The following is a 23,140-nucleotide window of genomic DNA, read 5'->3' as shown; positions in this document are numbered from 1 at the left end:
TCTGTATCACGAATAGATAGTTTGAAAGTTTTGGGTTTCCTGGGTCCTCTCTCTCTCTCTCTCTCTCTCTCTCTCTCTCTCTCTCTCTCTCTCTCGCAGCAACAGCAAAAGACTTAACAATAATGCAGCAACAGCAAAAGACTTAACAATAATGTCTCAAAAGTGGCAAAGCAGCATAATGAAACTGTATTTGTAACTGCAGAGCAATCATAGAGCAATAGAGTTGTCGCTATTGGATTGAGTTAACAAGGGAAGTCTTCCTGCAAAGAGGAAGTTTTATGTGGAGTTTAGACAAACCAAAGTTTAAGCTGTTGCTGTGCGATTTATTAGCTAGAGAATATTGGGTAAATGCTTAATTTTTCCAAATACCAGTTAACTTTTTTAAAAAATGTAGATGATAGTAGTACCTGCCATGAAGTTTTTTCTTAAATGTTAACTAAGATGATACGTGCAAAACTTTTAGCACAGTGCCTGGCCCATAATAAGTATTCAAGAAATCTTAGCTATTATTATTTTTATAAGAGAGAAATTTGAGTTACTGGGGAGGAGACCATTTTTAATAAGAAGGCTTGAGGTTTTGTATGATTATGTCATATATGAAAGAGAAGAAGCAGAGAACTTGAACCAGAGAGGAGATTCTCTTTAGAAATCCATTAGATGAAAGGGGGAGGGGTGGCGGGGAGGGAAGCAGCACAAGAAGTGAGTTAAGGCCAAATTGAGGAGCTTTGATTTGAAATGATGAACAATAGTAGCATTGCAGAACACGGGGACCCCATGGAAACAGCTTTTATAGATTGTTGATTTCTTATTAGTGACTGGTTAATTTAAAGAAGGGAACAACTAGAGACATGAAAGCATGAAAGCTGATAGGAGTCTGTTGAGATGACCCGAACATAACCAGGTTGGTTCTAGACCAGGTTTAGGACTGTACAAATATGGCAGATTTAGCTGCTGGGCCATGCCAGGCCAGATCCATGTCTAGCCCTGTCTTCTGACAGAAGTCCCTGTTACAGCTAAACAAGGTCCCTCATGTAGCTTGTGGGCACACACAGACTGGCCTCATCTCATACCTATGGTGCGCATCTTTTGTCCCCCACTCTAAGGCTTACCTTTTGCCACCGATGCTTAAGAAGCTTGTGCACAGCACACATGCATACAAAACCCAGACGTACAGGGTAGTTAACACCTCAAGGGATATAACTTGGATAATGGAAGCCAGCAGTTCAGTCTTCTCCCTTCTTTCCCTTAGACAAATTGTTTGGGGGATGCGGCTGCTTCACATGGCCCCTTTGAATACATCCTTCTATGTGAAATAACCAACTTTTCAAGAAGCTATGGCTCTTTTTATTTTGTTCTTTCTCTTTTCCTGCTTTACTCTCCTTATCCTTCACTCCTACTTTCCTAGCATTGCACTCTTCAATAGAGTATTATCACATAAACTTCTGATTCAGACTCTAATTTCTAGAGCCAAGAAATCAGGGGAGAGAAGAGTAGAACCTGGGCAATGATAAGGTAGAGGAAAGCAAAAGCTTTGGTAATAAGCCAAATTAAAAATTAGCTTCAAGTCTGTGGACCTGGGGGCATCAGAATGGAGGTAGGTAAAAGTGCTCTTCCTGGAGTGAGGAAATGGGGAAATAAGAGTCCTCTCTAGTGCTTCTTAAGATGTAGAGACTTAAAGTGTCTGTATCACGAATAGATAGTTTGAAAGTTTTGGGTTTCCTGGGTCACAGTCCCCTCCCTGTATTCTCTTATCACTATTTGATATGTATATATTTGCAGTGGGGTTGGGATGAGCTGGGTTTGGCTCTTAATCCATTTTATGGCATAAAGTTTAATAAAAAAGAATGCAGATGGGATGACAGACTTGTGAAATTATCTTGCTTATCTTCAGTTTAATATATAGTTTAACAACTTAAAAACCTATTGAAGAGACTCACCAGTACCATTTTTTTTTTTTTTTAAAGCAAGCAGACTGAAGCAGCAAAGCCAAAGGTCTAAACTGGACTATGCAAACAAACAAACAAGGATCGGAGTTGTGAGGTAGAAGGTTTCTCTGGAAGGGCATTTATGTATTTTTTCCAGCCTACTAATCAGTTAAGTATTAGCCCTGATTGCAAGTGGACACCACATGAGGTCTCTGCAGGTGAATATGAAAAAAGCATTAGGCCTCAGACTTATCCTCTTAGGACATGAAATACGGTAGGAGATATAGGCCACATGAGAATGAAATAAACCAGGGTATGTACACAGATCCAGCAAGTCTAATAGTATCAGGACTGAAGTATCCAGTGGTGTCTACCTCCATGTAGCTCAAATTTAATGTGCTTTGTAGCACAGCTCATCTGTTTCCCCTAAACCTGCTCTTTCTTTCGTATTCTCTACTTCAGATGAGGATATTCAGTTACCTGTGCCAGAAACCTCATCATCATTCTAGACACCCTCTGCTCCTTTCCTCTCCCTCTCCACCATTATTTAAATCACCAAATCCTCTTGGTTTTAATTCTTAAATATTTCTCAAATCTACCTGTAGGGGAGGCAGCCTGTGTTGACAGGATTCTAGGCTAACCGTCTGCCAATGTAGAGACCCCCATGGTGAGGAGTCCTTTCAAACTCACATTCCTTTTCTAGGTGAGGGACACACAATGACTTTCAAATCTGACAAATAAAACCGAAACCTTGTCTGCACCCTTCCACCTACAAGAAATTGTCATAGGCTCTGAATACTGCTGTGTATGTCAAACCAAATGGCAGAGAGAAAAGGTGGCTGAGGGACCCAAGGAACCCCATACAATATCCATACAGCTGCACTTTATTGCACAAGACTTGGTGCTGTACGTGAGGGTCTCAGCATGGTCAACTGCCAGGGCTTTGGGAAGCACAAACTGGATGAATGAGCTGGATCATTCCAATAAAGTAGGTTGACAACTAAGTTATCTGGATAATTGCCTCTTTGTGGTCTAGGGCAACCTGACCCCCATACTGCTGGAGCCACAGGAAATCTGAGAGCCATAATAGGGTGTCTAAGATGGTGTCTGCAGAATAGGAAATGAAACAGACTGTTCAAAGTGGCAAATGAGTAACTTATTCATTGTGGCAAGCAAAAAAAATCATCCCAGGTTAGGAGTGAGTTGGGGAAAAATTTTGGCTGGTCTCTGATAATTTTCTCACTCTATTTTTTAAACTTAGGTTGATTCATTCCCAAGTAACTCTATTTAACATACATTTATCCCAGTATTTCCAATAATTAAATTTCCATCCTCCAGAAAGCAGTCCCTGGTTCTTCTCACCCAATATTGGTTTCTTATTGATTCTATGTTCACATAGCACCAGGGGATTTAGTCTGTACTGTATTTATTTGCACTTATTTATATGTTGCTTTGTGAGTGTTTTTAAGCTATTTTTCTATATGTGTACCACATTCCCTTATTTTTTTGATTTATGTTCTTTCAAGAAAGTCTTTTCAGTAGCCATTTTTCCTTTTCCTTTCCCCTGCCTTTTATAACTCTGTTCATTTGGTATTATCTCATAAAGATCTCCATGTAACTTCTTAATTCCTTAATCCACACATTGATCTTTCTGCTATTGACGACAAGTATGAAAGCAATGCTACATGTGCAGTCAGGTATAGCACATGTGCCAGTAGGTTTTTGCTTTACAAATTATCTGCTTTAAGATAACATCTCTAAGAAATCTTTGTATCTAAGAGCCTGGGTTCCTTGTGCATCATCTGTGTCATTGCCAACATGCACAATAAGCTGAGCCTCTTCCTGTTCCCACAAAGCGTCATGGGCTTTGCCCTATTCTACTTGGAAGACGCTTTCCCCTTTTGTGCTTGACAAGTGAGGAAGAACTCATGCTTCAAAAACTAGCTCAAATAGTTCAAAACCTATCTCCTCTCCATCCCATTTGCTGTTCCCATAGCTCTTTTTACAAACTGTTACTAAGGCCCGTGCCTACGTTATATTGGCTGTCTGTTTTCACACTGGTCTTAATCAAAATGCGTACTTCAAAGACCACAGTTTGATCATTTTTATATCCACATCACCAGATACTGAATCCTCACACAGTAGATACTCATAAAATGTTAGAGAATAAATACTCAATGGATAACTTCTTACAGAGAATGTTGACAGTTCTCTGTTCTACATTCCCATCCTTCTGAGGAGCCTGCCTGCATTAATTCTTCTAGCTCCACTCTTCATACACCTCCTCTTCTCAAGTATCAGTGTCCATCTGGTCCTAGTCTGTCCTTGCCATCATCTCAACTCCCTCATTAATTGGTGGGGCCAGAATGAGCCCAGGCGTGGTTTAAATAAATTATTTATTCATTCATATTAGATTCTAATACTAATCTCAAATTTACCTTACATCTACTATGTGCCAAGTACTCTTAGTGCTGAGGATACATCAGTTGACAAGACAGTCGGAATCCCTGCCCTCATGATGCTTGTATTTTCGTGGTTTACTCTGAAGATTAAACTGAGACAGATTGAGAATGAAAAAGTGAGTTTTTGCCCAAGTTATCTGATAAATTCAATTCAAAGATATACATATATAGCTTTGTTTATCCACTTTAATTTGGTAATTGAATTCTATCTGCATGTGGCTTTCTGTCAACATGTTTCCCAGCAACAAACACCAACACATCCAATACACACACATGTCCTAAGCACCCAAGCCAAGCTCGATAGACGCTGGACCTATATATATATAGTGCACTTCAACAGTTATTCAATGTATAAACTCACTAATCATAATTCACCCAAATATCAAATCTTCCAAGATACAAATGACACCACTTTCCCCTCCACTAATACATATCCATTCTGATGCATGTGGATGCACATGGAACAACCTGCAGACCTTGGCTCTCCCTCCACTTTCCTTCCTTCTTTCTCTAGGAAGGAATGAGGTATGGAACTATGCTTAATTTTGTCAGGAGCAAGCTCTGGGTGAAAGTACCTTTTTTTAAAATTACCAATACTCTTTCTCCATTCTCCTGGACAAAGCAGGCCCCAGAAGCTAATATGAGGCTAGAAACCATTTAGAGTGACACAGATTCCTAGGGGAAAAATGAAGGAGTTCTTTTGGGGAAGGATACAGAAAGAGAAGAACAGGTTAGGGAAAAGACAGCCATTCTGTACAAGCTACAGTAGTCCTCTTTTAGGTGTTCACAGTCATTCTCCCTGCCCCCTTAGGCATTGCTCCAAATCCTAAATTTTTAGAGATCAATGTATTCACTTTTTAGTCTCTGAACAGAATCCTGACCTATAATAGGATGCAATGCATCCCACGTGAAGGAGAAGGAGCAAGGGAACTAATACTTAAAGACCATCCTCAGTAGGTTAGGCCTTTTATGTATTTTATTTTATAAAAAACTTTAAACAATCCAAATGGTATATAGACTTATTTCCATTTTTGTGAACATAGAAACCAAGTTTCAATGATGTTAAATAATAATGGTTTCGGAATTTGAACTCAGGCCGAACTGACTCCTAGCTTATGATCTTTCTTCTCACATGCTAAGACTGGCCCACCATCAGGGAAATTTGAGTTTTTAGGGTGGTGTTTTTTTTTTCCCAGCAGTGAGGTGTGTTTTTCTGTGCCAGTGGCAAGGATTATGGATATAGCCTGTGTTCATGAAACAAAAGTCACTGACCTGGAATAAAAGTGGTCTGTACATATTGGCAGCTGGTAAAAAAACTTTTCAGAGTTTCTAATGATCCCATACACCTTTTGTGTGTGGTGGTTTACAATTTCTAAATATTTCCCATCCAATGAGCCCCTTTGATTCTCACACCAAGCCCTCCGAAGGATGCAGTCCATACTCATTTTACATTTAAGAAAACTGAGGGGGAGCAAAAAAAGGATCAGTGTTTACTGAAGAAATTATTTCTCTCTCCCACCCTCCCCCCACCCCCGACCTACCTACCTACCTTTCATGGAGCTATGCATTTTCTCATATATCATCTCTGTGATACATTATAATTTTACCCATTTTACAGATAAGAAAATATTTGAACTATGATTAAACATTGCATTTAGCACTATTTTCTAATAAGTTCAACAAACTGGCATCTCAGTCATCCTGGTGGGTGGGCATAGTAAAGACTTCCCTGAAGGCTACTCGAGGGGGAGTTGTTTCACTCAAGAAGTGTTTCCTCTGTCTAACGCAATTCCTGTTTCTGTAGCTTCATTATATTTCCTCGTGGTTTTTATTTCCTAAGAAAGAATGAAGAATAGCTGCTAGTGGTCCTGTGAATAATTAGTCGTCAGAGATTTGAAGCCCATTATGCTATTGAAGACAGTTATATACCAGTCAGCATCATTTCATATTAGAGTGGACTTAACTCTAAGTGTTCCTCAATAGAGGCTCAGAGCCATAATGTGAGTCCACTCTTTTTCATTCTCGGGATCCTGAAGACATGTTCACATGGGTCTGATAGTCTTGCAAAAAGCTACTGGCCTTTCCATCCATGGTGAGTGTGGATTTGAATAGTCAGGGAGGATAGAAGGCTTGTGACAGTTTTCATCATCCTTTACAACACACCTTCCTGTCTTTCATCTCCTAGGCTTCTTTCCCAGATTTAGGACCCTTTCCTTACTTCTCTCCACAGATGTAAGTTCACTCCTATTTCACCGCGCCCCCCTTTCCTACAGCTCCTTGCAAAAAACATGCACAGAGATACACACACAGAATCTCATATATATCCTTTCATTTTAATCCTTTACTCCCTGACTTGGTTTCTCTCTATTTAGTTTCTTTACATCCTTTTAGCACTTCCCTCTGCAACTCAGTAAAATGCCTCCTGTTTTGTCCTTGTCTCTCTGTACCTTGGTCCCTGAGTCATGGGTGCCGTCCCATATGCCCTACAAGACTGGACTCACCCTGTGGAAGGGGCTTTATCTTCTGCCTCTGGATTTTCCTCCTACTCCCTGAACAAAACTGACCTATACATCATCTATGATTCTCCAAGTCAGTGAATCATTTCTTAAATTCCTATTTAAGGTCTTACTCTAATTTTGGATATGAATCTAGCATTTGTCAAGAACAATTTTTTAAAAATTATTTTATTTCAATTAGTTTCATGTATACAGTACATTGGCTAGACATCTATATAATTCATAAAACGATCCCCCCTTTGCTCCTTCCCTCCCCTAGCCCTCCACCTAGCCATGATATTAATGCTAACTGCATTCCCTATGCCGTGAGCCCCATCCCCGTGACCAACCATCAACTACTAATTGTACTTCTTTAACCCTTCACCCCATTCTCCCAGCCTCCCAATGCCCCTCCCCTCTGTCCATCCCCAAACTGTCCACTATATTTGTGAGTCTGTTTTTAATTAGTTAAGAACAATTTTTCTTGCTTATGACATTAGCTCAGGGTGACAGGGGAAGTATAAGATAGAAAAAAATATGATTCTGGGGATGAACACAATTTCTTAAGCCAATTAACTGAGACAGTTTACATGTTTATTATATCTAAACGATTGGGTGATTAGGGAGTTTTATAGATAGTTTTATAGTCTACAAGATTATGGAATAGCCAGTTTCTATAAAAGAAAGGTGAAAGAGTGAAACACTGAGATATATCTACATTTGATGATGAATATGACAAACGAATGATGGGGACATAAGAACATTAGAAAAAATTTTTTAATTATATAGCTCAGGATATGGGTACAAATAGTCAGCTCTTAAATAATGGCATGTAATTATCTTAAGGAAATTTAAAATCCTAACTTGACTGTTCCTTGAGCATTAGCATGCATCTTGGCTGCCCTACCTCATTCATTCCCAAATTGGCATTGCAAACCTTTTCCAATGAATGCTTATGTAAATCATAATTGCAAAGGTATAACTCCTTTGGCAAAACCAAATTTAAAATTAGTCTGATAATCTCTAATATTTCATTGTCCACTTCATTTTATTAGCACAGTTGATCAAGAGTTGCCTGAGATTAAACCAATAGTATTTACTGAGTACCTGTAATAGGTATGGCTGGGGTGGCAAGGTGAATGAAGTCAGTTCAAGGCTTCACAAAAGAACTAACTCATGTTACTTGAAGTGGACATGGCTATATGGACCAGTCCCAAACCTTCTCCATCTACTGCCTGAAAGGTCCATTCTGTCCCATACTTTTTTCTCTGACATGTAGCTGGTTCAGGTTGTTGTTGTTGTTGTTACTTCACCTTGCCTATTCTCTGCTCTTTCGATCTCAATCTTTTCAAGATGGCTACGTATACATGGTCACACAGAAAGAAAGCTCACTTGTCTCCTTTCTTCTTTGTTCCTCTCTTCGGTCACTATGTATATGTATATGTATATGTATATGTATATGTATATGTATATGTATATGTATATGTATATGTATATGTATATGTATATGTATATGTATAATGCATATGTATATGTATATGTATATGTATATGTATATGTATATGTATAATGCATATGTATAATGCTCAAAGTGCTTTCAGATGTTGTCAACTCTGTCATGCAATTGGTGATGTTAGTAGGGGGAAAAGTGCTTTTCTAAAAGGGCCACTTGATTCAAGTAGCCCAACATAGATATACCCGCAGCTTGCTCTCTGTGTAATCTTTCAGTTTTTCAAGAAATATCTATTAGGTGTTTACTATGCGCCAAAAATTATACAAAACTTATGATTCAGTAGTGACACAATATTGCTCTTTCTCTCTAATTGTATATGTATATGTATATGTATATGTATATGTATATGTATATGTATATGTAAAGTGCTTTCAGATATTGTCAACTCTGTCATGCAATTGGTGATTTTAGTAGGGGGAAAAGTGCTTTTCTAAAAGGGCCACTTGATTCAAGTAGCCCAACATAGATATACCCGCAGCTTGCTCTCTGTGTAATCTTTCAGTTTTTCAAGAAATATCTATTAGGTGTTTACTATGCGCCAAAAATTATACAATACTTATGATTCAGTAGTGACACAATATTGCTCTTTCTCTCTAATTACCAGATATTTTAAAAGCCTAATGAAGAAAGTAATATTAGGAAAACAGCTGTAAGAAGAAGTTAATTTTTTTTTCCTTATCCCTGGAGGTTTTGTTATTTGAGGGCAGGCAGTGGTGAGAGGACCAATACTGCTAGTCAGAGATTTCTTCCTCACCTCAGCTCCTTCCCTGGATAGTAGGGGCTGTTCCCACCCATACCTTCTCATCTTTATTTTCTTGCCCCAGCACCGCCCCCCCACCCCAACCAAGAGGGAGTCTGTCACTGTAATTAAGCAGTCTGTAATCAACAAAGTCCCATTAAGAAATAATGAAGCCAGTAATGCAGTGGGTGCTATTGATGGGGGATTAGTGAAACTCATGTGGTTTCCTACAACTCCCCCACTTTCTGAAGAAGTGGGGGTGGAGAAACTGTTGACTCAGCACTCTTAGCATTAATCCCTGTGCTCCACCCCCTGAATTAAACTCCTTGCTGAAGTTGGATGTGTTGGATGAGACATGATATACATGAGGGCCTTGCTGGCAGGGCCATATCACAGTCATCTCTGTATTCCCAGTGCTTGCACATGTAAGTGCCCAATAAATATTTCATAAATCCTGAGAGAGGATGGACTGGAAGCACAAATTGAGCTTATAACCCAAGTACCCTGCCTTCTTGTTCAAGAGTTTCTCAAATACGTTGTGGTTCCATTAGCATTTGGGTAAATATCACTAACTGAAGGAGCTCTTGGTGCTAAGCATCATAAACTCTTTTCATACTCCTCCCATGTTAAATCCTGCTTTTATTATAATTACTTGTCTATATATATATCATAAGTTCTTGGAGGACAATGACCATTTTACATAGTTTTATGTTCCACAAAGTATATGTTGAGTGTTCCCTAGCCTCGGTAAATCTCTAATGCTTATCTTACAGCAGCATATGGAAAAACTGCCATTCCAGAAAGTCAGTGAAGATCCCCACAATATCCCTTTCTGTTAATTTTGTTGAGTCCAATGAAACAATGAAAGCTACACTGAGGACTAAACAATTTAGAGGCTCATGAAATGCTTTATGTGATCTTCTATGTCAAGGTAGCTGACCCTGTATTAAAGTGTAGTTTATCCATTTTCCTAGAGTGAATCCCACAGATTCTAAAGAGACTTCCATGTGGAAGCAGGAGAATGTCTTCTCAAAGTGCCTTTTGGCTCAAGACTCCTGGAAGCTTGTGCAACCTTAGCATCTCTTGAACTTGTTTTTGTTTTTACTTTTGTTTTTCCCTCAGCACAGAGATTAGAGCTAGGTGGACCAATCAGGCAACAGAAATATAGAAGTTTACATAATTAATTCCTCTGCTTTCATAATACTGCCTCTAAGTTGTACAACCTCTTCTCAAACAAAGAAAGAATTTATAACTTATTCCAAGATAGAAAGTTCTTCTAGAGGAGGAAGCAATATGGAGTGGTGGTTAAAGGTATAAGTTTTGAATCACACAGGTTTGGGTTTCAATCCAGTAGAGTTCCAATTCACTCACCTGCTTACTAGGGCAAGTTACTTATCTTATCTCTGAAATAGTGGTAAGAATATCCACCAGAAAGTTTTGGGAGGATTAAAAGAAAAGAAAGATATAAAGTACCTCCTAGCACTGAGCTTGGCTGACAGTGAATGCTCAAGAATGATAGTTAAGAAAAATAAAGCTAAATCTAGTTTTGGTTCCTCCTTCTTTAGTATGTGCTATGTAATTTTGCTTAGATTTATGTGAGCTTTATGATTGTTCTCATGTGTCTTTGTGTTTTGTTTCCCTACTTAGACTATAAGCATCTCTGGGAGCTGATATTCTTTGATATTATTCTTTGACATAGAAGGTTTTAAGGCAAGGTCAAATAATTATCAAATAATTATTGGCCCATCTGCCATTTCAAGTTTATGAAATGTATTGTTTGATATTTTGTATCAGAGGAACTTGCTCTCTATTACGATATAGTTCATCCACTTTGCTTAAGTGCATCCAGTGGCCTCCCCAAAGCCTTATATCACTAGGTAATATAATTTGGTTTGAAGAAAAAAGATCGGGAACATAGGTGACACTGAAGATGATGGGGAAGAAGAGAAAGCCTGCAGGTTAGAATAGGGATGGATGAGAAAATTGGGCCTGTTAGACTTGGCTGAAACCACACACCTACTACAACCTTCTCTTCCAAGGCTACAGGCATGGGCTTTGCTTCTTTGAAAGCACAGGCCCTTGGCCTGAAACCACAGCTGCAGGGTGATCCTGGTGCTAGATGTCATGTACATAATCAGCTCCCCTTCCCCAAAGTAGAGGTCCCTTTTCCCTTGTTTCCTCTTCTAATAAGAATATAATTTTTGCAAGAGTTGATTATTTCCCACTTATGGTCATTTTTGCCATTAACTCTGTGTGTTATCCATTTTTGAAATCATTTGCTGCAATTGTTTTGTCTTGATCCATCTTATTCCTGTCAGCCTACATTCTTGGGCTTGGCCATCTCTTTACTGTATCAATTGGGCTAGAATGAAACAAACCTCTCCTGATATCTATTCCTCCTAAAGAAACCCTTTGTGCTAGATCAGACCCCTCAGAGAACACCTTCCCACACTGCATCAGAAATCTCCGGTTTTGTCTATCAGTGTCAGAGTTTGCTACCAGAAGTGTAAACAATTGAGACAACAGAGAACCTTTTCTAAATGGTAAAAGGCCTTGGACGCCTTTGGTTTAAAGAACATAGATAGAACTTAATCCCTGAGAATTTATGAAGTGTAAATGCTTCTCCCAACTCTCATTCTCCTTGCCCTAGAATGTCAGCATTTTACACACCAGAAAATATTTAACAATACTGCTCACCTTCACCTAGTAGCATATTGGCTGGTTCTATGACTTGTCCCACAAGGGATAGGTTAATTTGGACCGCAGAGAGCCTTTGCTATTCAGGATATAGGAATGGGGGAAATGGAGCCAGAAAATGTTTTATAGGACAGTGAGAGAAGAAAGAGAGAAACACCCAATGTACAAACTGACCTGCTAAAAGCCGAGGCTTTTGTAACATGAGTGATGTTAAAGCCAAAAGGTCCCTGCTTTCAAATAGTGATATTCCTAAACCTACCAAGCACAGATGAATCCATAACATCTATTGTAGTAAGAAGTTCTGAAGTTTAACCTTGATCACTCCAGTGCTATTTTATTTGCCTATATTAATGTGTTGCTTTGCAATTTTTTAGGTTGCTTTGTGTGTGTGTGTTGCCCTCACAGTTTAACTCCTCCTGGAAGTTAACTCCTTCCCCCAGAGGTGCCCATGTCAAGGCCATGCTTGAGCAGAAGCTCAAGAACAATGCTTAACCAATCACAGCTGAAGCTCAGAAAATGTAACAGTCAACATCCAGCATCTGAGGACTTTGCTTCAGACTAAGATATAATCCAACCATTCTCTTTTCATAAGACAAGTATTGTCTGAAAAGGTCTGTGTGTGATTTTGAGGGGAAAAGACAGATAGAGCTGCAGAACACAGGCACCACTTTGCCTCGTATCTGAGCCTGTGAAAGCGGAAAAGAAAGGAACTCTTTCTGAGATGGCTGAGCAAGCAGTAGATAAAGAGCTTTAAGACTCATAACGAAATGAGGCTTATTGGAGCCTGGCTTAGAACAACTCAACTATCCTTGTTCTAGTCTATTCCCATTCCTTGCCATTCCCACCTATAATTCTGTCTTGGCAAGAACCCCACATTGAACGTTCTCAAAAGACTTTGTAGATTTTAATTAGTTCTGTGGGAAGCAAAACTCAACCTTCATTCTGCCAACAGAGATGATGGCAGTGGGGGTGGAGGGCAAGTAAGGAGAAGACAGGCAACCAGAGAAGCTGGGCAACTTACTAAAAGTCATGCGGTACAGGAGGAACTCCTGAGTTCTGGGTTTTGGTAAAAATTCCTTAACCTTCTAGATTCCTAAACAAGTAGTGGGCTCATCCTACTAACCTACTTTGTTAGGGCGTTGTTGATGAATGCTTATAAACCCTGTCCTAGATGATAGGTTTGGAAGATGTTAAGGAAAACATGTCATTAATTCCCTACTCACCCCCTCCTCGACAAATAACCCTGGAGGGAAGTGGGTGTTAGCCAGAAATGGAGGGCCTCCATTTCAATGAGATGGACTGAGATTCAACAACAGTAGGAATTTTCCAAGAGTGAGGGAAATCAAGTGCATGCGTTAGGGATGATAGGTTGGAGGGGTGGGAAGATCTAAAATAGGTGAGACGTGGTCAGATAGTCTATAAAAGATCATCAAGAAGTCATTATGGATGGTTGCTTTCCTAAAATTCAGGACACAATTTTGGTAGTAGTTTCCTTTCCTCCTTTTCTAAGAGGAGAAAATTTTCCCAAGGCTGACCACAAGAAAACCAAGTATTTGAAAATTTGGGGCATGGTTTGAGCCTGGGATTGCTCTGTGCTTCTCTAAAAGAAATAGTTAAGAGTTTGAGCTCTAAATTCAAGACCTAGGTCTGAATCTTTCTTTGCAACTTCCATCTATTTGAACTTGAGTAAGTTAGTTAACTTCTTTAAGACTTGATTTCTTCATCTATAAAATGGGGCAATAATAGTACTTAATTCAAAAATTTGTTGTGAAGATTAAATGCAACAATTCAGGTGAAGCCTTAGCACAAATTCTGGCATGCAGTAGGGGCCTGATTCATTTTAACTGCCGTCATCAACTCACTCTTTTTTCTCTGCATAGGTAATCCACTTTGAAATTTATCCATGGTCATTTCTTTGGTCAATTTCTGATCTTCTCCCTGGTCTCTTGGCTATCTTCTCCCACCTTTAATGAGAAGTCAGGGAACACTAATACCAAATTCCTTTTCATGTCAGTTAGGACAAAGCAGAACTGGGAAGGTCAACCTGCAGCTGTAAAAAAGATCACGTAGATTAACACAGCTCTGCACACTAGATATGTTCTCATAAAGGCTGCTAAGTGGCTATTTTTATGTTGGGTAATTTTTAGATGACTTTCTTTACGATTTTGAAGTAATATTCTCATGGAAACAAGAAGTACAGTTAAGGGAAGAGGAACTAATATTTGAATGTGAGACACTTTTCATATTCAAGTCTAACTGAATCCTCTCAGTCACCCAATAAAGAGGTCCTTATTGTTTCCATTTTATAGATTAACCTCAGAGAGGTTAAATGATTCATTCAACGTCACTCTTCTAGGGATGGTGGAGCCTAAATGTGAATGTAGTTCCAGCACCCAAACCTGTCCGTTTTCCACTACATCTCACTCTAAGGAGTATTCCACTTTTGTCTATGGTCGATCATTGACCATTGTGCATTTAAAATTTCCACTGATGTTCCAGAACTTGATCAATCAATTCACATGATCTTGAGCATTAATTTATTTAAAAATCTTTCTCTTTATCTCTCTCTCACATACACACACACACACACACACACACACACACACACTAAGAAATTATCCACATTTTCCTCCATTAGTATGGTTGACTGTAGCCAGATAATAAAGAAATCATACTATATGATTCCATTTATATAAAACTCTAGAAAATGCACGCTATTCCATAGTGATGGAGTCAGATCAATGGTTTCCTGGACAGGGCTGATGGCTGGAGGAGGAGATGGCAAAGAGGTGAGAAGGAACTTCTGGGGGTGATGAATATGTTTGCTATCTTGACTATGATGCTGATCTTACAAATGTATACTTAAGTCAAAATTTATGAATATTTTTAAAAAGCTGACTGTATATAAATAATCTACACATAGAAATAACACTGCATTAAAAGTAAAAACAGAGATCAATTTCTGTAAAACTCATTGTATATAAAAACATATTGCCTTATACAAACCAGAGCGAAGCTGCTCCACGAGGCTGTGAACTGCCCAAGGGCAAAGACTGTGTTTTACTGGTTCTTAATCCTTAGTGTCTAGTGCAGTCTCTGGGACATAAATTCTCAAAAAATAGTGCATGAAATTGAATGTTTCTCTGGGAATTTACACTAATTCCATAGAATTAAAATGTTTAAGCAGCTTGCTAAATATTCATCAAATTGCCTGAACTGGAAAAGCCATGTCAAGAAGCCTTTGCAAATGTCTCAGTTTGCAATAGTTCCAATTTTGCACCTAACCATAAACTTGGGAAGAAATGACACCAATCTGCTAAGTGAAATTCTGGTGTCAACCAACTTTGTGAGTGTCCATGTCTACTTGGAAGAAAGAGGTTCTAAGAGAACTGAGGACTGATAAGAAGAACATGTATGAGAACAGCAAATGTTTAAACTGCAGATTGTAACCATGGTTTACAATTGCAATCTCGTCCATATATACAGATGGGAAAGTACACAGCATTTTTCTCACATCTCATGTCTCCTATTCAACCTCAACAGATGTACTTCCCTCCTACTCCTTCCTCCAATTAAAACTATCTATGGGTATTAGACTTATCAGGGTGATCATTTTGTAAGTAGTATAAATGTCTAATCACTATGTTGTATACCTAAAACCGATATAATATTTGAATAAAAATTATTTAAAAAAAGAAAGAAATGCTAACTCCCACAATTTCCCCCCAGCCCCTTGGCCTCTAAACTTTATTATAACAACATAGCCTTTCCTCCAAGTCTCTTATATTAATTAGAGGACTATATGACTTTACTACTTTTAGAACGACCTCTCCACTTCTGTTCTCGCTCCATCTCCTTCCTCTTTCGCCTGTCCTTGAGCCATGCTCTCATTTTTTTTCACCCAAAATAAAACTTTCCTTGTATCTCTCTCCTAAAACGTCTTCAATTTCCTTTCATTCTTCAACCCATCATCTTTTCAAAGCCTCTTTTCCTGCATTTCCCATTTCAATTTATGGAATCACCATCCACACAGTCTCTCAAGCTATTTGCGATTATCCTCAACTCTCTCTCTTCCATATCAGTTGGTCACCCAGGCTTGTGACCAATTGAACCGCATATCAGAACTATCTCTCGATTGCATTTCTCCTCTCTGCCCTGTTTTGGTTCAAGCTCTGATCACCATTACCTTGAACTGTTGCGACAGCCGCTATACACTTCTTTCTACTAGGTATCTTTCATTCTACAGCCCAGCTTCTACACCACCACCACCACTACCACCACTATCACTGCCAGAATTATCTTTCTAAAATATGAATCTGATTGGGTCACACCTCTGCTCAAACTTCAGCTCTGCATTGCCTATGAGTTAGAGGCCAAGAACTTGGGAGTAGAGTGGCACTAACCGCCTTTCAATCCAACTCCCTATTCTCGCCCTAAGCTTCTTATTGTCCCACACTCTGTGAGTTCACAGGCTTCTTTCTTATAGAAAATTCCTACTTGTCTTTTAATACTGCCTAAATAATCACCACTTCTGAGAAGACTACACTGATGTATTCTCCTCCAAAGAATGAAATGTTCCCTCTTCTGTGTGCCCATAGCATTTTGTTTGTATTTCTATTTTAACATTTATAATGGTGGTTTTTGGTTTTTTTTTTTTATGCCTACAGCACCTGGTCTTCCCATCCAAGTACTAACCAGGCCCGTATAATGTTTTATTTTAAAAGTTTTTGAAAACTATCTCTTTTTCACCAACTCTTTATAAACTAAGCTCATTCAGGACAGGAATCAAATTTTATTTGTCTTTGTCTGTGCCCAGCCCAGAGCAATAATTGACATCTTGTTAGTAGAGGCCAATAAACACTTGCTGAGTGAGTGACTGAACCAGCCACAGTTTTTTACTGGGCAGTCCTAGGCAGTGGATGTGAAGTTAACAACACTACTTTTCCAAATGTGCAAGAGAAAGTGCACTAAGTGAATATGCTACAGTTACAGGGTAATACACCCCAAAGACAAATGCAAATGATATTTGTTCTTTTTTTTTTTTTATTAACTGATATTTTAGATGAACTATTTTGGATGAACTCTGCCTCTACCTCTTTCCTGTAATATTGATCTAAGATAGTATATGAATCCTTGTCTTAGATTATCTATACCATTATACCTCTTGCCCAGGATAAATAATTGGGAGTTAGTTTTAAATACTGCCTCATTCTCGGATAGCAGATTTGGGTGCTATTGTCAGTCATGCCCAACAGTATTTTGTAAGGATTTACAAAAGTTTTCCCCACCTGAAAGTTTTATTTTAAATATGTGCTGTTTCACTTTCTAACTCCCCACCAAATTTTTTTCCTTTCTGCTTTGTTCACTCCTATATCTCAAGCACTTGGAACAGTGATTGACATAGGTGTTGGATAAATGTTTGTTGAATGAGTGAATGCATTTTTATTGTTCTCAAATATTTCATACATATAAAAACATATAACCTAAATATAACATTAAATAAGTAAAAACATATACCTATGTGCCTCCTACTTAACTAAAAAATAGATTCTTATTGATATTAGTGAAGCTTCCTTGTGTCTCTGATTACATTCCTTTCTCTCCCTCTAGAGGAAACCTCTATTTCAAATTTTGTGTTTTTCATTTCTTTCATTTCATTATGTTTTACTACATATAGATCCTTTGACAATATGTTATTTAAATTTTAATGTGTTTGAACTTTTGTAAAAATTCTGTCACAATGCATGAATTCTTTGGTGATGCTTTTTTCCCTCAACGTTATGTTTATGAGATTCATCCCCATTGCAGCATATAGCTTTAGTTTATCTAAATTGCTGTATTATAGTTAAATAAATGAATATACCACAAAATATTTAGCCATCCTCCTGTCAATAGATACTCACATTGTTTTCAGATTTTTGTTTTTACAAACCATACTTTTATAAACATTGTGGTATATGTCTCCAAGAATGCATATGCAGAATTTTCTCTAGAATATATATTTAAGAATAGAACTGTTGGCTACAGATAATATTATATTCAATGGTGAAAAACTGAAAACTTTTCTTCTAAGATCAGAAAGAAAATAAAGATGCCCACTCTCACCACTTCTATTCAACATAGTACTGGAACTCCTAACCAGAGCAATTAAAAACAAACAAACAAACAAACAAATAAATAAAAGGCATCCAAATAAAAAAAGGAAGAAGTAAAATGATCTCTGATCAAGATAACATGGTCTTGTATGTAGAAAACCCTAAAGATTCTATCAAAAACTGTTAGAACTAATAAACGAATTCGGCAAAGTTGGAAGATACAAAATCAGCACACAAAAATCAGTTGTGTTTCTATACATGAGCAATTAAAAACCCAAAAATGAAGTTAGGAAAATAATCACATTTACAACAGCATTAAAAAGAACAAAATAGGAATAAACGTATTGTGTGTGTGTGTATTTAAATTTTTCTGTATATTATAATATGTTGACATCTTATAAAAATCTTTTCAGCTGGGGAGAAACTACCCCTCTGAGACACATGAATTCTTAGAGAACTCATTTGGGAGCATGCCCTTTGATATGCAAACTAATCAATCCAGAGCAGATATCTCTTCTGTCCAGCCAATGAACCCCAGATGCAATATTTCTCCACCATAAGCATCCCAAGGTACCAAGGAATTTGGGCCACGTCTATAGCTCAAAGCCTGCCAAAATTATTCAAACTAGCCAGTCCTAAACTGTTCACCCTGCCCTGCCTTGACTTTTGTATGGAAATCTCAATGAAGCCCAGGGCCTAAACCTTTCCCTTGTTCCTGTCTTCTGTCTCCTGACTACCCTGGTGTTTTTCCATGTGGCCCTTCATGGTGTGCTGTGCCTCCTGTTTCCAGGACTTGTGAACATAATAAGCTTTGTTTTCCTGAGCCTCTCCTTCTGGCCCTATCTGACTGACCATCTCACAGACAAAATACAAAACAATAAGCCTAATCAAGGAGACAAAAACTTGTACACTGAAACTACAAAACATGGCTGAAAGAAATTAAAGAAGACACAAATAAATGAAAAGACGTTCCATGTTTATGAATCAGAAAAAATAATATTATTAAAATGTCAATGCTACCCCAAATGATCTACAGAGTCAATGCATTCCCCATCGAAATCCCAATGGCATGTTTTGAAGAAATAGAAATAACCATTCTAAAATTTATATGCAATCTCAAAGGACCCCTGGATAGCTAAAACAATTTTGACAATGAAAAACAAAACTGGAGGCCTCACACTTCCTGGTTTTAAAGCATATTACAAAGCTATAGCAAACAAAAAAGTGTGGTACTAGCATAAAGACCAATGGATCAAAGTAGAGAACCCAGTAATAAATCCTCGCATATATGGTCAAATGACCTTTGATAAAAGTGCCAAGGCTATTCTTTGGCGAAAAGATAGTCTCTTCGACAAACAGTGTTGGTAAGATTGGCTATTCACATGCAAAAGAATAAAATTGGACCCTTACTTTATACCATATACAAAAATTTACTCAAAACAAATTAAAGACATAAATGTAAGATCTGAAATTATAAAACTCTTAGAAGAAAACATAGAGGAAAAGCTTTATGATGTTTTATTTAGCAATGAATTCTATATGACACCAAAAGCATAGGCAATAAACACAAAAATAGACAAATGGTGCCACATCAAGCTTAAAAATTTCTGTGCAGCAAAAGAAACAACAAACAGATTGAAAAGACATCTAGGGAATTGAAGAAAATATTTGTAAACCATATATCTGATAAGAAGCTAATATCTAGAATATATAAAGAACACTACAACTCAACAATTAAAAATAAAAAACCCAAACAATCCAGTTAGAAAATCGGCAAAGGACTTTAATAGACATTTCTTTAGAGAAGATATATATATATGGCAAATAAGCATATGGAAAGATGCTAACCATTATAATCATTAGGGAAATGCAAATCATAACCATAATGAGCTATTACCTTCCACCTGTTAGAATGGCCATTATAAAAAACAAAACAAAACAAAACAGAAAATAACAAGTACTGGTGAGGATATGATGAAATCTGTGCCTTGTTGGTGGGAATATAAAATGGTACAGCCACTGCATATGGTAAATCTCCAAACAGTATGGAGGTTCCTCAAAAAGTTAAAAAGAGAACTGTCATATGACTCAACAATCCTATTTCTGGGTATTTATCCAAGAGAGTTGACAAGATCTCAAAAAGATATTTGCACACTCACGTTTATTGCAGCATTATTCATAACAACCAAGATATGGAAACAATCTAAATGCCTGTCAACAGATGAACAATAAAGGAAATGTAGTACATATATACATACAATGGAATGTTATTCAGCCTTAAAAAAAGAAGGAAATCTTGTCATATGCTACAACATGGATGAAACTTGAGGACATTATGTTGAGTTAAATAAGTCAGTTACAAAAAGACAAACACTGCATGATTTCACTTTAATGAGATATCTAAAATAGTTGAACTCTTAGAGGCATAAAGTAAAATGGTGGTTGCCAGAGGCAGGAAGAAGGGGAAAGGGGCAGTTGTTCAATAGGTATAGTGTTTCAGTTTTGCAAGATGAAAATGTTCTAGAGACCTGTCGTACAACAGTGTACATGTAGTTAACACTACTGTACTATACACTTAAGGTTAAGATGAAAAATTTTACGTTATATGTTTTTGGCCGTGCACGCGCGCGCGCGCACACACACACACACACACACTCACACACACAAAGAATTAACAGAATTGCTAGATGATGAGATATGCACATCTTCAACTTTAAAAGATAAGCTAAATTGTTTCCAAAGTGGTTGTGTCAATTCTATTCTCACGGGCAGTATGTAAGAATTTTGCTCCACATCCTCACCAACACATGGTATTGTCATACTTTAAAAATTTTGCCAATCTGATGGATTATTTTAATTTGCATTTTATCGATTCCTGAAGAGTTTGAGCTTGAGCATCTTTTCAGATGTTTATTGGGTATTTAGAGTTTCGCTTAAGCAAATGAACTATTAATGTCTTTTGCCTTTTTTTCTCTTGTTCTGTTTGTCTTTTCTTACTGTTTTTTTTTTATATCAATTCTTTATATATTTAGTGTACAAAAATCCTCTATAAGTCATTGAGCAAAAAATATCTCTCAGTCTGTGGTTTGTCACTTTTTAAATGGAGGCCTTTAAAAAAAAAACAAGTTTTTTAAGCTGTCGAATTTATCCATCTCTTCCATTATAATTTACTCTATTTATATCTTGTTGTAAGAACTCTTTCTCTACCCTGAGGTCATAAAAATATTCTATGTTTTCTCCTAAAAAACTAAGTGGTAGTGGAACTGAATCTTGAAGAAGTATGAGAACTTGGAATGGGAAATTATCAAGAGAGGCTTTCCTTCTTTCATAGAAGGCAGATGCCTAAGGTAGTCTAGCTACATAAAGTTAGAGCTTAAGTTGCTACAGAGAGTTGGTCTGACCTCAGCAGGGGTTTTCTGTCCCTGAGGGTTTGCAAAGTTTCACTGGCTTATTGAAGCAATGGAGTCTATTTCATTTTGTTTGGTAGCGAGGAGGGGTGCACTTGGGGGTTGTTGAATGCTAGAGAGATTATAATTCAACTAGGAGGAAAGAGGTGAAGAGGCAAGGGACAGATAAAATGATTCTCCAGTTCTCTCTCTGTGAACCTAAATGTATCACTAACAGTTTGCAAGGCACGAACTAAAAACAAGTGTGTGTCTCTCTCTCTCTGTCTCTGCTCACATATTTACCCCTTATTCTTCAGCTGGAACATTCTATCTAGCAGAAATAAAACAATCTCAAGAGAATATGGCCAAAACCACAGTGGGAAAGATAAAAGTTAAAGCACTGAAAGTTAGAAATACTCTACTTGAGGAACAACGGAAGTGTGCACTCACTTTCCCTGGAGTCTTGGAAAGTCGGACTAAAATGGCTTTGAGCAGAGGAAGGAGGAGACCTTGGAGCTGTTTGGATCTCTGCAGAGGACTTTTTTGAGTTTTATGATTGGGTCAGCTGAAAAGTCCTTCTCGTTCTATTTAATCCAGTGTGGCTGCCCTAACAAGGACATTTCAGGAGTCAGTGAGGAAGGTTTGGGGAAGAAGGGACAGAAAGCCTGTCCTCTAGAGCAGAGCAAAAGGAGTGGAGTGAGAAAAGCTCTAGAGAGGTAGACTGACAGAGTGGGGATGAATGACACTCCTGGCTTCTCCAAAGGGACATCACTATCAATCTTTAGTTTTTCATCCTAGGCAAGTGGAGGGGAGCAGGAGGGGAAGGACAATGCAGTGTCATTTATTACAGAGCCTTTGGTTTTCAGAGTACTGCCAGTAAAAGATATTTATGGAGTGAAACTTCGAGCATAGGTTTCTAGAAAATGCTCACAACACCTTCAGGCATACTTATCAACTACACTTGTGCACTTGTGCATGCATATCCCCCACCCCTGCAATGTGCATACACATACATTTACGCTCGCTCGTAGAAATAGCATCTATGTAATAGTATGCAACATAATTTCACTTTTCAGAAATAACCCTGTCCGTTCTTCTGTTCTTCTGTTTCCACACATGCTCCAGGCTAGATATAACCACTGATGTGGTTTTTGTTCAGGTTGGCATGGTATGAGAGGCACCTGTAAAAGTGACAAGGAGTTGCAGAAGTCTGCACAAAGGATTTTGAATTGATTATCGTAAATGTTCTTGAGGAAAGATGTAAGGAAAACAGTGTTTCATACAAATATTCTATACAGAACATTAGAGGGAGTTAGATTTTGATTGCTAGAGACAGGGAGACTAAGAAAGAGACTATGCCATTGGACAGATGCAAAAAGTGACTCTTGGAAACTTCAGCTAAAAAAATTAGGACTGTAACTGCAAAGACAGGTTGAACCTGGGGTAATGTGTATCTGTCTCACATCTTCTTTCTATTTCCAGTTCCCAGGGAGTTGGGGTACAGCCAGGAGCTGGGGGAAAGAAACCTTTGATCTCGTGCCCTTAGGTGCTCTAATAAGGAAGACTGCCATCCTGTCTGGCTTTCTCAGAAGCTCGCTCAGAGGCTTGCAAACAAAGACTTCTAAGCCAAACCTATGGCTAAATCCTGGCTGGTTTGAAGCAGCCTCTTAGGCAAACTGAGAAAGGTGAAGGAGAAGGGAGACTTGGCTGTTGACAGGGCAACTCATCTATCCTCCCACTAGTGTTTGGCCCTTAAACCACCTTACGCTGGCCATGACCACTCTTTCTTAAAAAGCTTCCTTTCTTCACTTAATTTCAATATTAATGG

The sequence above is a fragment of the Pteropus alecto genome, unplaced genomic scaffold (genome assembly GCF_000325575.1).
Source record: "Pteropus alecto unplaced genomic scaffold, ASM32557v1 scaffold220, whole genome shotgun sequence".
NCBI lineage: Eukaryota > Metazoa > Chordata > Mammalia > Chiroptera > Pteropodidae > Pteropus > Pteropus alecto.
Note: the sequence above shows the minus strand (reverse complement) of the source record.